The sequence below is a fragment of the Schistocerca americana genome, chromosome X, assembly GCF_021461395.2.
Source record: "Schistocerca americana isolate TAMUIC-IGC-003095 chromosome X, iqSchAmer2.1, whole genome shotgun sequence".
In the NCBI taxonomy this organism is placed as follows: domain Eukaryota; kingdom Metazoa; phylum Arthropoda; class Insecta; order Orthoptera; family Acrididae; genus Schistocerca; species Schistocerca americana.
Window position 1 is genome coordinate 6,839,861 of NC_060130.1, and position 14,219 is coordinate 6,854,079.

The following is a 14,219-nucleotide window of genomic DNA, read 5'->3' on the forward strand; positions in this document are numbered from 1 at the left end:
ATGACGACCTAAGTACAAGATGAGTGAATCTCCCGGCCGGCCGCGTTGGTCTAGCGGTTCTGGCGCTGCAGTCCGGAACCGCGGGACTGCTACGGTCGCAGGTTCGAATCCTGCCTCGGGCATGGGTGTGTGTGATGTCCTTAGGTTAGTTAGGTTTAAGTAGTTCTAAGTTCTAGGGGACTTATGACCTAAGACGTTGAGTCCCATAGTGCTCAGAGCCATTTGAGTGAATCTTCCAAGATTTTGTTTTTTGAGCGGGTCCAGGGAGACCAGTATTAGATTCCAGTGCACCAGTGCAGGTTTACTGTAACCCTTGGACCATCACATTGACCATGAAACACAGATATTGCATTCGGATTGAATACAAAAGGCACAAATCCGGCTTACTTACAAGAAGAGTGAATCTTCTAAGAGTTTGTGCTTTGAGCGGCTCCTGGGAGACCAGAATTTGATTCCTATGCAGCTGTGCAGGTTTACTGCATCACTTGGACCTTCACATTGACCATGAAACACAGAAATTGCATGGGGATTGAATACAAAAGTCACAATGGCGACTTAAGTACAAGAAGAGTGAATCTTCTAAGAGTTTTTGCTTTGAGCGGCTAATTTCGGTACCAGTATTAGATTCCGATGCACCAGTGCAGGTTTACTGTATCCCTTGGACCTTCACATTGACCATGAAACACAGAAATCACATCGGGATTAAACAGAAAAGGCACAATGCCTACTTCAGTACAAGAAGAGTGAATCTTCTAAGAGTTTGTGCTTTGAGCAGCTCATGGGAGACGAGTTTTAGATTCCGATGCTCCAGTGCAGGTTTACTGTATCCCTTGCACCTTCACATTGACCATGCAACACAGATAATGCATCGGGATTGAATACAAAACGCACAATGCCGACTTGTGTATAAGAAGAGTGAGTCTTCTTTGAGTTTGTGCTTTGAGCGGCTCCTGAGGGACCAGTATTAGATTCCGATGCACCAGTGCATGTTTACTGTAACCCTTGGACCATCACATTGACCATGAAACACAGAAATTGCATTCGGATTGAAAACAAAATGCACATTGCCGACTGAAGTACAAGAAGACTGAATCTTCTAAGAGATTGTGCTTTGAGCGGCTTCTGGGAGACCAGTATTTGATTCCGACGCAGCAGTGCAGGTATACAGTATCCCTTGGACTTTTACATTGACCATGAAAGACAGATATTGCATCGGGATTGAAATCAAAAGGGACAATGCCGGCTTAAGTACAAGAAGAGTGAATCTTCTGAGAATTTGTGCTTTGAGCGGCTTTTGGGATACCAGTAATAGATTTCAATGCACCAGGGTTATTTAACGTATCCCTTGGACCTTCACATCGATTATGAAACATAGAAATTGCATCGGGATTGAATACAAAAGGCACAATGGCGACATAAGTACAAGAAGAGTGAATCTTCTAAGAGTTTGTGCTTTGAGCGGCTCCTGGGACACCAGTATTTGATTCCGATGCACCAGTGCAGGTTTACCGTATCCCTTGGACTTTCACATTGACCATGAAGCACAGAAATTGTATTGGGGTTGAATACAAAAGGCACAAATCCGGCTTAATTACAAGAAAACTGATTCTTCTAAGAGGTTGTGCTTTCAGCGGCTCATGGGAGACCAGTATTAAATTCCGATGCACGAGTGCAGGTTTACTGTATTCCTTGGACCTTCACATTGACCATAAAACACAGATATTGCATCGGGATTGAATACAAGAGGGACAATTCCGACTTAAAGACAAGATGAGTGAATCTTCTAAGACTTTGTGCTTTGAGCGACACCTGGGAGACCAGTATTAGATTCCGATGCACCAGTGCAAATTTACTGCATCCCTTGGACCTTCACATTGACCATGAAGCACAGAAATTGCATCGGGATGGAATACAAAATGGACAATGTCGACTGAAGTACAAGAAGAGTGAATCTATTTATAATTTGTGCTTTGAGCGGGTCATGGGAGACCAGTACTAGATTCAGACACACCAGCGCAGGTTTTCTGCATACGTTTGACCTTCACTTTGACCATGAAACACGGAAATTGCATTGGGATTGAATACAGAAGGGACAATGCCGACTTAAGTACAAGAAGAGTGAATTTTCTAAGAGTTTGTGCTTAGAGCGGCTCATGGGAGACCAGTATTAGATTCCGATGCACCAGTGCAGGTTTACTGTTTCCTTTGCACCTTCACATTGACCATGAAACACAGATATTGCATCGGGATAGAATACAAAACGCACAATGCCGACTTAAGTATAAGAAAAGTGAGTCTTCTACGAGTTTGTGCTTTGAGCGGCTCCTGAGAGATCAGTATTAGATTCCGATGCACCAGTGCACGTTTACTGTATCCCATGGACCATCACATTGACAATGAAACACAGAAATTGCATCAGGATTGAACACAAAAGGCACAATGACGACCTAAGTACAAGATGAGTGAATCTCATAAGATTTTGTGTTTTGAGCGGGTCCAGGGAGACCAGTATTAGATCCCGATGCACCAGTGCAGGTTTACTGTAACCCTTGGACCATCCATTGACCATGAAACACAGAAATTGCATTCGGATTGAATACAAAATGCACAATGCCGACTGAAGTACAAGAAGAGTGAATCTTCTAAGAGATTGTGCTTTGAGCGGCTCCTGGGAGACTAGTATTTGATTCTTATGCAGCAGTGCAGGTTTACAGTATCCCTTGGTCGTTCACATTGACCATGAAAGACAGATATTGAATCGGGATTGAAATCAAAAGGGACAATGCCGGCTTAAGTACAAGAAGAGTGAATCTTCTGAGAAATTGTGCTTTGAGCGGCTTTTGGGATACCAGTAATAGATTTCGATGCAACAGTGCATATTTAACGTATCCCTTGGACCTTCACATCGACCATGAAACATAGAAATTGCATCGTAATTGAATACAAAAGGCACAATGGCGACATAAGTTCAAGAAGAGTGAATCTTCTAAGATTTTGTGTTTTGAGCGGCTCCTTGGGAGACCAGTATTAGATTCCGATGCACCAGTGCAGGTTTATTGTATACCTTGGACTTTCACATTGACCATGAAGCACAGATATTGGATTGGGGTTGAATACAAAAGGCACAAGAAGAGTGAATCTTCTAAGTGTTTGTGCTTTGAGCGGCTCCTAGGATACCATTATTTGATTACGATGCAGCAGTGCAGGTTTTCAGTATCCCTTGGACCCTCACATTGACCATGAAACACAGAAATTGCATCGGGATTGAATAATAAAGGCACAATGCCGACTTAAGTACAAGAAGACTGAACCTTCTAAGAGGTTATGCATTCAGCGGCTCATGGCAGACCAGTATTAGATTCCGATGGAGCAGTGCATTGTTTCTGTATCCCTATCACCTTCACATTGACGATGAGACACAGAAATTGCATCGGGATTGAATACAAAATGCACAATGCCGACAAAAGTACAAGAAGAGTGAATCTTCTAAGAGTTTGTGCTTCGAGCGGCTCCTGGGAGACCAGTATTAGATTCCGATGCACCAGTGCAGGTTTACTGTATCCCTTGGACGTTCACATTGACCATGAAAGACGGAAATTGCATCGGGATTGCAACCAAAAGGGACAAATCCGACTTAAGTACAAGAAGAGTGAATCTTCTGATAGTTTGTGCTTTGAGCGGCTCCTGGGATACCAGTAATAGATTCCGACGCACCAGTGCTGAATTAACGTATCCGTTGGACCTTCACATTGACCATGAAAAATAGAAATTGCATCGGGATGGAATACAAAAGGCACAACGGCGACTTAAGTACAAGAAGAGTGATTCTTCTAAGAGTTCGTGCTTCGAGTGGCTCCTGGGACACCAGTATTTGATTCCGATGCAGCTGTGCAGGTTTACTGCATCCCTTGGTGACCATGAAAGACAGAACGTGCATCGTGATATATATTAAAAGGGACAATGCCGACTTAAGTACAAGAAGAGTGAATCTTCTAAAAATTTGTGCTTTGAGCGGCTCCTAGGATTCCAGTAATAGATTCCGATGCACCAGTGCAGGTTTACTGTATACCCTGGACCTTCACATTGACCATGATACAAAGAAATTGCATCGGGATTGAATACAAAAGGATCAATGCCGACTTAAGTAAGAGAAGAGTGAATCTTCTAAGAGTTTGTTCTTCGTGCGGCTACTTGGGAGACCAGTATTAGTTTCCGATGCACCAATGCAGGTTTATTTTATCCCTTGGACTTTCACATTGACCATGAAGCACAGAGATTGCATCGCGGTTGAATACAAAAGGCACAAAGCCGACTTAAGTACAAGAAGAGTGAATCTTCTAAGGGTTTGTGCATTGAGAGGCTCCTGGGAGACCAGTATTAGATTCCAATGCACCAGTGCATTTTTACTGTATCGCTTGGACTTTCGTATTGACCATGAAACAAAGAAATTGCATCGGGATTAAATACTAAGAGCACGATGACGACTTGAGTACATGATGAGTGAACCTCCCAAGAGTTTGAGCTTTCAGCGGCTCCTGGGATACCACTATCAGATTCCGATGCACCAGTGAAGGTTTACCGTTTCCCTTGGACCTTCACATTGGCCATGAAACACAGAAAATGCATCGGGATTGAATACGAAAGGGACAATGCCGACTTAAGTGCAAGAAGAGTGAATCTTCTACGAGATTGTGCTTTGAGCGGCTCCTGGGAGACCAGTATTAAATTCCGATGCACCAGTGCAGGTTTACTGTATCCCTTGGACCTACACATTGACCATGAAACACAGATATTGCATCGGGATCGTGTAGAAAAGCACAATGCCGACTTAAGTACAAGAAGAGTGAGTCTTCTATGAGTTTGTGCTTTGAGCGGCTCATGGGAGACCAGTATTAGATTCCGATGCACCAGTGCAGGTTTACTGTATCCCTTGGACCTTCACATTGACCATGAAACACAGATATTGCATCGGGATCGTATAGAAAAGCACAATGCCGACATAAGTACAAGAAGAGTGAGTCTTCTATGAGTTTGTGCTTTGAGCGGCTCCTGGGAGACCAGTATTAGACTCCGAGGAACCAGTGCAGGTTTACTGTATCCCTTGAACCTTCATATTGACCATGATACAAAGACATTGCATCCAGATTGAATAGAAAAGGCACAATGCCGACGTAAGTACAAGAAGAGTGAATGTTCTAAGAGTTTGTGCTTTGGGCGGCTCATGGGAGACCAGTATTAGATTCCGATGCACCAGTGCAGGTTTACTGTATCCCTTGGACCTTCACATTGACCATGAAACACAGATATTGCATCGGGATCGTATCGAAAAGCACAATGCCGTCTTAAGTACAAGAAGAGTGAGACTTCTATGAGTTTGTGGCTCGAGCGGCTCCTGGGAGACCAGTATCAGAAACCAGTACAGGTTTACTGTATCCCTTCGACCCTCATTTTGACCATTAAACACAGAAATCGCATCGGGATTGAATACAATAGCACAATGCCGACTTAAGTACAAGAAGAGTGAATCCTGTAAGAATTTTTGCCTTGAGCGGCTCATGGGAGACCAGTATTAGATTCAGATGCACCAGAGCTGGTTTTCTGTATTCGTTTTACCTTCACATTGACCATGAAACACAGAAATTGCATCGGGATGGAATACAAAACGGACAATGCCCCCTTAAGTACTAGAAAAGTGAATTTTCTGAGAGTATTTGCTTTGAGCGGCTCCAGGGAGACCAGTATTAGATTCCGATGCACCAGTGCAGGTTTACTGTATACGTTTGTCCTTCACATTGACCATGAAACACATAAATTGCATCGGGATTGATTACAAAAGGGACAATGCCGACGTAAGTACAAAAAGAGTGAATGTTCTAAGAGTTTGTGCTTTGAGCGGCTCCTGGGAGACCAGTATTTGATTCCGATGCAGCTGTGCAGGTTTACTGTATCCCTTGGACTTTTACATTGACCATGAGACACAGAAATTGCATCGGGATTGAAACCAAGAGGGACAATGCCGACTTAAGTACAAGATGGGTGATTCTTCTATGAGTTTGTGCTTTGAGCGGCTCCTGGGAGACCAATATTAGATTCCGATGCACCAGTGCAGGTTTACAGTATCCCATGGACCTTCACATTGACCATGATACAAAGATATTGCATCGGGATTGAATACAATAGGCACAATGCCGACTTAAAAGCAGGAAAAGTGAATCCTCTAAGTGTTTGTCCTTCGAGCGGCTCCTGGGAGACCAGTATTTGATTGCTATGCAGCTGCGCAGGTTTACTGCATCCCTTGGACCTTCAAATTGACCATGAAAGACAGAACTTGCATCGGGATATAAATCAAAAGGGACAATGCAGACTTAAGTACAAGAAGAGTGAATCTTCTGAGAGTTTGTGGTTTGAACGGCTACTCGGATACCAGTATTAGTTTCCGATGCACCAGTGCAGGTTTACTGTATCCCTTGGACCGTCACATTGACGATGAAACACAGAGTTTGCATCGAGAATGAATACAAAATGCACAATGCCGACTGAAGTACAAGAAGGGCGGATCTTCTAAGAGTTTGTGTTTCGAGCGACTCCTGGGAGACCAGTATTTGATTCCGATGCACCAATTCAGGTTTACTGTATCCCTTGGACTTTCTCATTGACCATGAAGCACAGAAATTGCATCGGGGTTAAATACAAAAGGGACAAAGCCGACTTATGTACAGGAAGAGTGAATCTAATAAGAATTTGTGCTTTGAGCGGCTCATGGGAGACCAGTATTAGATTCAGACACACCAGTGCGTGTTTTCTGTATCCGTTTGACCTTCACCTTGACCATGAAACACGGAAATTGCATCGGGTTTGAAAACAAAAGTGACGATGCCGACTGAAGTACAAGAAGAGTGAATTTTCTAAGAGTTTGTGGTTTGAGCGGCTCCATTGAGACCTGTATCAGATTCCGATGCACCAGTGGAGGTTTACTGTATCCCTCGGACCTTCACATTGACCATGACACACAGATATCGCATCGGGATTGAGTACAAAAGGCACAATGCCGACTTCAGTACAAGAAGAGTGAACCTTCTTAGATTTTGTGCTTTGAGCGGCTCATGGGAGACCAGTATTAGATTCCAATGCACCTGTTTAGGTTTACTGTATCCCTTGGACCTTCATATTGACCATGAAACACAGACATTGCATCTGCATTGCATACAAAAGGCACAATGCCGACTTAAGTACAAGAAGCGGAAGTCTTCTAAGAATTTGTGATATGAGCGGCACCTGGTAGACGAGTATTAGATTCCGATGCACCAGTTCATTTTTACTGTATCCCTTGGACTTTCACATTGACCATGAAACAAAGAAATTGCATCGGGATTAAATACTAAGAGCACGATGAGGACTTAAGTACAAGATGAGTGAATCACCTAAGAGTTTGTGTTTTCAGCGGCTCCCGGGATACCACTATCAGATTCCGATGCACCAATGCAGGTTTACCGTTTCCCTTGGATCTTCACATTGACCATGAAACACAGAAAATGCATTGGGATTGAATACGAAAGGGACAATGTCGACTTAAGTGCAAGAAGAGTGAATCTTCTACAAGTTTGTGCTTTGAGCGGCTCCTGGGAGACCATTATTAGTTTCCGATGCACCAGTGCAGGTTTACAGTATCCCTTGGTCCTTCACATTGACCATGATACAAAGAAATTGCTTCGGGATTGAATACAGAAGGCACAATGCCGACTTCAGTACAAGAAGAGTGATTCCTCTAAGAGTTTGTGCTTTGAGAAGCTCCTGGGAGACCGGTATTAGATTCCGATGCACCAGTGCAGGTTTACTTTATCCCATGGACCTTCACATTAACAATGAGGCACAGATATTTCATCGGGATTGAATAACAAAGGCACAATGCCGACTTAAGTACAAGTAGAGTGAATCTTCTAAGAGGTTGTGCCTTCAGCGGCTCATGGGAGACCAGTATTAGATTCCGATGCAGCAGTGCATTGTTTCTGTATCCCTATCACCTTCACATTGACCATGAAACACAGATATTGCATCGGGATTGAATAATAAAAGCACAATGCCGACTTAAGTACAAGAAGAGTGAATCTTCTAAGAGTTTGTACTTTGAGCGGCTCATGGGAGACCAGTATTAGATTCCGATGCACCAGTGCAGGTTTACTGTATCCCTTGGACCTTCACATTGACCATGAAACACAGATATTGCATCGGGATCGTATAGAAAGGCACAATGCCGACTTAAGTACAAGATGAGTGAGTCTTCGAAGAGTTTGTGCTTTGAGCGGCTCCTGGGAGACCAGTATTAGATTCCGAGGCACCAGTGCAGGTTTACTGTATCCCTTCAACCCTCATATTTACCATGAAACACAGAAATCGCATCGGGATTGAATACATAAGCACAATGCCGACTTAAGTACAAGACGAGTGAATCTTCTAAGAATTTGTGCCTTGAGCGACTCATGGGAGACCAGTACTAGATTCTGATGCACCAGTGCAGGTTTTCTGCATCCGTTTGACCTTCACATTGAATATGAAACACAGAAATTGCATCGGGATTGATTACAAAATGCACAATGCCGACTGACGTACAAGAAGAGTGACTCATCTAAGAGTTTGTGGTTCGAGCGGCTCCTGGGAGACCAGTATTTGATTCCGATGCATCTGTGCAGGTTTACTGTATTTGTTGGACCTTCACATTGACCATGAAGCACAGAAATTGCATCGGGATGGAATACAAAACGGACAATGCCGTCCAAAGTACTAGAAAAGTGAATCTGCTGAGAGTTTGTGCTTTGAGCGGCTCCAGGGAGACCAGTATTAGATTCCGATGCACCAGTGCAGGTTTACTGTATACGTTTGTCCTTCACATTGACCATGAAACACATAAATTGCATCGGGTTTGATTACGAAAGGGACTATGCCGACTTAAGTAAAGGAAGAGTGAATCTTCTAAGAGTTTGTGCTTTGATCGGCTCCTGGGAGACCAGTATTTGATTCCGATGCAGCTGTGCAGGTTTACTGTATCCCTTGGACTTTTACATTGACCATGACAGACAGAAATTGCATCGGTATTGAATACAAAAAGGACAATGCCGACTTAAGTACAGGAAGAGTGAATCTTCTAAGAGTTTGTGCTTCGAGCGGCTCCTGGGGACCAGTATTTGATTCCTATGCAGCTGTGCAGGTTTACTGCATCCCTTAGACCTTCACATTTACCATGAAAGACAGAACTTGCTTCGGGATATAAGTCTAAAGGGACAATGCAGACTTAAGTACAAGAAGAGTGAATCTTCTGAGAGTTTGTGGTTTGAGCGGCTACTCGGATACCAGTATTACATTCCGATGCACCAGTGCAGGTTTACTGTATCCCTTGGACCGTCACATTGACGATGAAACACATAGATTGCTTCGAGATTGAATACAAAATGCACAATGCCGACTGAAGTACAAGAAGAGAGAATCTTCTAAGAGTTTGTGCTTCGAGCGGCTCCTGGGAGACCAGTATTTGATTCCGATGCAGCTGTTCAGGTTTACTGTATACCTTGGGCCTTCACATTGACCATGAAAGACAGAAATTGCATCGAGATTGAAACCAAAAGGGACAATGCCGACTTAGGTACTACAATTGTGAATCTTCTGAGAGTTTGTGCTTTGAGCGGCTCCAGGGATTCTCGTATTAGATTCAGATGCACCAGTGCTGGTTTAACGTATCCCTAGGACATTCACATTGACCATGAAACACAGATATTGCATGTGCATTGCATACAAAAGCCACAATGCAGACTTAAGTACAAGAAGAGGAAGTCTTCTAAGAATTTGTGATTTGAGCGGCTGCTGGCAGACGAGTATTAGATTCCGATGCACCAGTTCATTTTTACTGTATCCCTTGGACTTTCACATTAACCATGAAACAAAGAAATTGCATCGGGATTAAATACTAAGAGCACGATGAGGACTTAAGTACAAGATGAGTGAATCTCCTAAGAGTTTGTGCTTTCAGCGGCTTCCGGGATACCACTATCAGATTCCGATGCACCAGTGCAGGTTTACCGTTTCCCTTGGACCTTCACATTGACCATGAAACACAGAAAATGCATCGGGATTGAATACGAAACTGACAATGCCGACATAAGTGCAAGAAGAGTGAATCTTCTACAAGTTTGTGCTTTGAGCGGCTCCTGGGAGACCAGTATTAGATTCCGATGCACCAGTGCTGGTTTACAGTATTCCTTGGTCCTTCACATTGACCATGATACAAAGAAATTGCTTCGGGATTCAATACAGAAGGCACAATGCCGAGTTAAGTACAAGAAGAGTGATTCCTCTAAGAGTTTGTGCTTTGAGAAGCTCCTGGGAGACCGGTATTAGATTCCGATGCACCAGTGCAGGTTTACTTTATCCCATGGACCTTCACATTAACAATGAGACACAGATATTTCATCAGGATTGAATAATAAAGGCACAATGCCAACTTAAGTACAAGAAGACTGAATCTTCTAAGAGATTGTGCTTTCAGCGGCTCATGAGAGACCAGTATTAGATTCCGTTGCAGCATTGCATTGTTTCTGTATCCCTATCACCTTCACATTGACCATGAAAAACAGATATTGCATCGGGATTGAATAATAAAAGCACAATGCCGACATAAGTACAAGAAGAGTGAATCTTCTAAGAGTTTGTGCTTTGAGCGGCTCATGGGAGACCAGTATTATATTCCGATCCACCAGTGCAGGTTTACTGTATCCCTTGGACTTTCTCATAGACCATGAAGCACAGAAATTGCATCGGGGTTGAATACAAAAGGCACAAATCCGACTTATGTACAAGAAGAGTGAATCTTCTAAGAGTTTGTGCTTTGAGCGGCTCATGGGAGACCAGTATTATATTCCGATGCACCAGTGCAGGTTTACTGTATCCCTTGGACTTTCTCATTGACCATGAAGCACAGAAATTGAATCGGGATTGAAAACAAAAGGGACAATGCCGACTGAAGTACAAGAAGAGTGAATTTTCTAAGAGTTTGTGGTTTGAGCGGCTCCTGGGAGACCTGTATTAGATTCCAATGCACCATTGGTGGTTTACTGTAACCCTCGGACCTTCACATTGACCATGAAACACAGATATCGCATCGGGATTGAATACAAAAGGCACAATGCCGACTTCAGTACAAGAAGAGTGAACCTTCTTAGAATTTGTGCTTTGAGCGGCTCATGGGAGACCAGTATTAGATTCCAATGCACCAGTTTAGGTTTACTGTATCCCTTGGACCTTCATATTGACCATGAAACACAGATATTGCATCTGCATTGCATACAAAAGCCACAATGCAGACTTAAGTACAAGAAGAGGAAGTCTTCTAAGAATTTGTGATTTGAGCGGCTCCTGGCAGACGAGTATTAGATTCCGATGCACCAGTTCATTTTTACTGTATCCCTTGGACTTTCACATTAACCATGAAACAAAGAAATTGCATCGGGATTAAATACTAAGAGCACGATGAGGACTTAAGTACAAGATGAGTGAATCTCCTAAGAGTTTGTGCTTTCAGCGGCTTCCGCGATACCACTATCAGATTCCGATGCACCAGTGCCGGTTTACCGTTTCCCTTGGACCTTCACATTGACCATGAAACACAGAAAATGCATCGGGATTGAATACGAAACTGACAATGCCGACTTAAGTGCAAGAAGAGTGAATCTTCTACAAGTTTGTGCTTTGAGCGGCTCCTGGGAGACCAGTATTAGATTCCGATGCACCAGTGCTGGTTTACAGTATTCCTTGGTCCTTCACATTGACCATGATACAAATAAATTGCTTCGGGATTCAATACAGAAGGCACAATGCCGAGTTAAGTACAAGAAGAGTGATTCCTCTAAGAGTTTGTGCTTTGAGAAGCTCCTGGGAGACCGGTATTAGATTCCGATGCACCAGTGCAGGTTTACTGTAACCCTGCGACCCTCATATTTACCATGAAACACAGAAATCGCATCGGGATTGAATACAAAAGCACAATGCCGACTTAAGTACAAGACGAGTGAATCTTCTAAGAATTTTTGGCTTGAGCGGCTCATGGGAGACCAGTATTAGATTCAGATGCACCAGTACAGGTTTTCTGTATCCGTTTGACCTTCACATTGACCATGAAACACAGAAATTGCATCGGGATTGATTACAAAATGCACAATGCCGACTGACGTACAAGAAGAGTGACTCATCTAAGAGTTTGTGGTTCGAGTGGCTCCTGGGAGACCAGTATTTGATTCCGATGCAGCTGTGCAGGTTTACTGTATTTGTTGGACCTTCACATTGACCATGAAACACAGAAATTGCATCGGGATGGAATACAAAACGGCCAATGCCGCCTTAAGTACTAGAAAAGTGAATCATCTGAGGGTTTGAGCTTTGAGCGGCTCCAGGAAGACCAGTATTAGATTCCGATGCACCAGTGCAGGTTTACTGTATACGTTTGTCCTTCACATTGACCATGGAACACATAAATTTCATCGGGATTGATTACGAATGGGACTATGCCGACTTAAGTACAAGAAGAGTGAATCTTCTAAGAGTTTGTGCTTCGAGCGGCGCCTGGGAGACCAGTATTTGATTTCGATGCAGCTGTGCAGGTTTACTGTATCCCTTGGACTTTTACATTGACCATGAGAGACAGAAATTGCATCGGGATTGAAACCAAAAGGGACTATGCCGACTTAAGTACAAGAAGAGTGAATCTTCTAAGAGTTTGTGTTTCGAGCGGCGCCTGGGAGACCAGTATTTGATTCCGATGCACTAGTGCAGGTTTACAGTTTCCCTTGGACCTTCACATTGACCATGATACAAAGAAATTGCATCGGGAGTGAATACAAAAGGCACAATGCCGACATAAGTACAGGAAGAGTGAATCTTCTAAGAGTTTGTGCTTCGAGCGGCTCATGGCAGACCAGTATTAGATTCCAATGCACCAGTTTAGGTTTACTGTATCCCTTGGACCTTCATATTGACCATGAAACACAGATATTGCATCTGGTAGCATACAAAAGGCACAATTCCGACTTAAGTTCAAGAAGAGGGAGTCTTCTAAGAGTTTGTGATTTGAGCGGCTCCTGGCAGACGAGTATTAGATTCCGATGCACCAGTTCATTTCTACTGTATCCCTTGGACTTTCACATTGACCATGAAACAAAGAAATTGCATTGGGATTAAATACTAAAAGCACGATGACGACTTAAGTACAAGATGAGTGAATCTCTCAAGAGTTTGTGCTTTCAGCTGCTCCTGGGATACCACTATCAGATTCCGATGCACCAGTGCAGATTTACCGTTTCCCTTGAACCTTCACATTGACCATGAAACACAGAAAATGCATCGGGATTAAATACGAAAGGGACAATGCCGACTTAAGTGCAAGAAGAGTGAATCTCCTAAGAGTTTCTGCTTTGAGCGTCTCATGGGAGACCAGTATTAGATTCCGATGCACCAGTGCAGGTTTACTGTATCCCTTGGACCTTCACATTGACCATGAAACACAGATATTGCATCGGGATCGTATAGAAAAGCACAATGCCGATTTAAGTCCAAGAAGAGTGAGTCTTCTATGAGTTTGTGCTTTGAGCGGCTTCTGGGAGACCAGTATTAGATTCCGAGGCACCAGTGCAGGTTTACTGTATCCCTTGGACCCTCATATTTACCATGAAACACAGAAATCGCATCGGGATTGAATACAAAAGCACAATGTCGACTTAAGTCCAAGAAGAGTGAATCTCCTAAGTATTTTTGCCTTCAGCGGCTCATGGGAGACCAGTATTGGATTCAGATGCACCAGTGCAGGTTTTCAGTATCCCTTTGACCTTCACATTGACCATGAAACACAGAAATTGCATCGGGATTGATTGCAAAATGCACAATGCCGACTGACGTACAAGAAGAGTGAATCGTCTAAGAGTTTGTGCATTGAGAGGCTCCTGGGAGACCAGTATTAGATTCCGATGCACTAGTGCAGGTTTACTGTATCCCTTGGCCTTTCACATTGACCATGAAACACACAAATTGCATCGGGATGGAATACAAAAGGGACAATGAAGTCTTAAGTACTAGAAAAGTGAATCTTCTGAGATTTTGTGCTTTGAGCGGCTCCAGGGAGACCAGTATTAGATTCCGATGCACCAGTGCAGGTGTACTGTATCCCTTGGACCGTCACATTGGCG